Genomic DNA, 3,841 nt, shown 5'->3' on the forward strand with positions numbered 1-3,841 from the left:
GAAGGTGACAAGACTTAAATATCCAAGAGAATTATCACCTGAAGCTGAGAAAGAATTGGCCTTGGTAGAAAAAAAAGTACTTGAAGGACATGTAGGTCGTATTGATCCAAAGCTGGATTGCATTTTGGTTATTTTACCTTCTAGGCATTCTCCTACAGGAATATTAATGCAGAGAGAAGATATTATATTGGAATGGATATTTTTACCAAATAAACCAAATAAAAAATTAAAAACTTATGTGGAAAAAAAATCTCTGACTTAATTTTGAAAGGAAAATTGAGACTTCGTCAATTAGCAGAAATAGACCCAGCAGAAATTGTTGTACCTTTAACTAAAGAGGACATTGAAAAATTATGGACATAAAGTGAACCTTGGCAAAGAACTTGCAGTAATTTTTTGGGAGAAATTAACAGCAAATATCCTAAAACCAATAGAATTGATCTTATAAAGAGAGCTGATTGGATCTTGCCTCGAATTGTACGTGGAAAAACCAATATCTGGAGTTCAGACATTTTATACAGATGCCAACAAACAAGGAAAGGCAGGTTACAAATCAGAAAATTTAACTAGAGTGGGTCATAGTCCTTATAATTCAGTTCAAAAATTGGAATTGTAATGCTATTTCCAAAAGACCTGTATGATAAGAACTTTAAGTCTCTGAAGAAAGAAATTGAAGAAAATATCAAAAAATGGAAAGATTTCCCATGCTCATGTATAGGTAGAATCAACATAGTAAAAATGGCAATCTTACCAAAAGCAATCTACAGATTCAGTGAAATCCCCCATCAAAATCCCAACACAATTCTTCACAGACTTGGAAAGAACAATACTTAACTTTATATGGAAAAACAAAAAACAGGATAGCTAAAAGAATCCTGTATAATAAAGCAATCTCTGGAGGCATCATGATCCCTGACCTCAAGTTCTACTATAGAGCTATAGGAATAAAAACAGCTTGGTACTGGCATAAAAACTGACATGTGGACCAATGGAATTGAATTGAAGACCCTGACATTAATCTTTGAACATAAAATTTTCAACAAAGAAGGCAAAACTCTACCATGGAAAAAAGAAAGCATCTTCAACAAATGGTGCTGGCATAACTGGATGTCAACATGCAGAAGATTACAAATAGATCCATATCTGTCACCATGCACAAAACTCAAGTCCAAGTGGATCAAAAACCTCAACATAAATCCAGTTACACTGAACTTGATAGAAGAGAAAGTAGGAAGTAGTCTGGAACGAATTGGCACAGGAGACCATTTCCTAAATATAACACCAGTAGCACAGACCCTGAGAGTGACAATAAATGGGACCTCCTGGAACTGAGAAGCTTTTGTAGCGCAAAGGACACAGTCAATAAGACAAAATGACAGCGTACCGAATGGAAAAAGATCTTCACCAACCCCACATCTGACAGAGGGCTGATCTCCAAAATATATAGGGAACACAAAAAGCTAGACATCAAAATACTTATCGATCCAATTAAGAAATGAGCTATAGAGCTTAACAGAGAATTCTCAACAGAAGAATCTCAAATGGCTGAAAGGTATTTAAGGAATTGCTCAACATCCTTTGTCATCAGGGAAATGCAAATCAAAACAACTCTGAGATACCATTTTACACTTGTCAGAATGGCTAAGACCAAAAACACTGAAGACAGCTTGGAGAGGATGTGGAGAAAGGGGAACACTCCTCCACTGTTGGTGGGAATGCAAACTTGTACAGCCACTCTGGAAATCAGTATGGCGGTTTCTCAGAAAATTGGCAATAAGTTTTCCTCAAGACCCAGTAATACCAATCTGGGCATATACCCAAGGAATGCCCAATCTTACCACAAGGACACATGCTCAACTATGTTCATATCAGCATCATTTGTAATAGCAAGAACCTAGAAACAACCTAGATGCCCTTCAACTGAAGAATGGATAAAGAAAATGTGGCACATATACACAATGGAGTTCTACTCAGCAGAGAAAAACAATGATATTATGAAATTTGCAGGCAAATGGATGGATCTAGAAAATATCATCTTGAGTGAGGTAACCCAGACTCAGAAGGACAAACATAGTATGTACTCACTCATAAGTGGATACTAAATGGGAGGGAAGGGACGGCCAGACTGCAACCCACAACTCCAGTATGGCTTCCAAACAGGAAAAGACGCTAGTGTGGTGGTATTGTATTCCCCAAAATATTGTGCACACTAATAAACTCATCTGGGGTCAGAGAACAGGACAGCTACAATATTAAACATAGAGGCAAGGCAGTGGTAGTACATGCCTTTAATCCCGGCACTGGGGAGGCAGAGCCACGCGGATCTCTGTGAGTTCAAAGTCTCATTGGAAATAGCCAGGCCTGGTGACTCACACCTTTAATCCCAGGAAGTGAGCCTTTAATCCTAGGGAGTGATGGTAGAAAGCAGAAAGATATATAAGGCGTGAAGACCAGAAACTAGAAGCTTTTGGCTGGTTAAGCATTCAGGCTTTTGAGCAACAGTTCAGCTGAGATTCATTTGGATGAGAACTCAGAAGTTTGCAGTCTGAGAAAACAAGACCAGCTGAGGAACTGGCGAAGTGAGGAAGCTGTGGCTGTTCTGTCTCTCTGACCTTCCAGCATTCACCGCACTAACTGGCCTCAGGTTTGTTCTTATTAATAAGACCTGATAAGATTCCTGATACACCCTAGGAGGGACACATGGATGATCCTGTGAAGGAGAAGTGGATGAGATCTACAAGAGTGGACTGGGTGGGGGGGTGGCAGAGGGCGAGGAGTGGGGGATGAGAACATAGGGAAAAGGAAGGCTCAAGCTGGAACAGGGACAGAGTGGGAGGGCAGGGAGGAAGATACCATGATAAATAAGGACATCATGGGAGTAGGAAGAGGCAGGGTGCTGGGGAGGCTCTCAGGAATCCACAAGGTTGAGCCCACCTTGGTCTGCTGGCAGTGGTCCAGAGGGTGCCTGGACCAGTCTACTCTGGTGACCAGCCTAGCAAATAATCTAGCTGTCATCATAGAGCCTTTGTGCAGTGACAGATGGAGGCAGATACAGAGATCCACAGCCAGGCACCAGGCTGAGCTCCGGGAATCTAATTGATGAGAGAGAGGAGAGATACTGCAGGCAAGGGACATCGAGATCATGATGGGAGGATGTGAAGAGATGACTGCCCACACTAATGGAAGCCTATGAGCTCCCATGGGACTGGACTAGGCCCTCTGGATACAGAAGATGGTTGTTTGGCTCGAACTGTTTGGGGGGACACCCAGGCAGGGGGTTTGGGATCTGTCCCTGGTCTATGGGCAGGCTTCTGGAATCCAGTGCCTCTGGTGTGACATCTTGCACAGCCTTGGTACAGTGTGAAGGTGCTTGGACCTGCCTAGGCTCAATGTGCTGGTCTCTGCTGACTCCACATGGGAGACCTCAAATTGGAGGATGTGTGGATGTGGGGTGTCTTGGTAAAAAGTGCTGGGGAATGGGAGGAGGGGGGTCTGTGGATAGCATGTGGAGTGAATAGAAAATTTCTTAATAAAAAAATGAAGAAGAAAAAAAAAAAACAAGACCAAGTTCATGGGTGCTTTTTGCCATGAGCCATCAGTCCATACAAAGACATTACTGTGAGCACAATGGAATTTCAATTACATTCTAAAAAGAGGACACTCTACCAAAGCATGTAGCCAAACAAAATCCTCCACCCCTTCAAGAAGTTAGAGCCTTCAGAAAAGAGAAATTTTGAGGTAAGCTAACATTTGTTCTAGACTTACAGTCCAAATATTAGGTAGCTGGTCAAATCTGGGTAAGGTCCTTCATAATCAGCTCCTTGTAGAACCAGCAAAGGAA

This window comes from Onychomys torridus, chromosome 7, assembly GCF_903995425.1.
Source record: "Onychomys torridus chromosome 7, mOncTor1.1, whole genome shotgun sequence".
Classification (NCBI taxonomy): domain Eukaryota; kingdom Metazoa; phylum Chordata; class Mammalia; order Rodentia; family Cricetidae; genus Onychomys; species Onychomys torridus.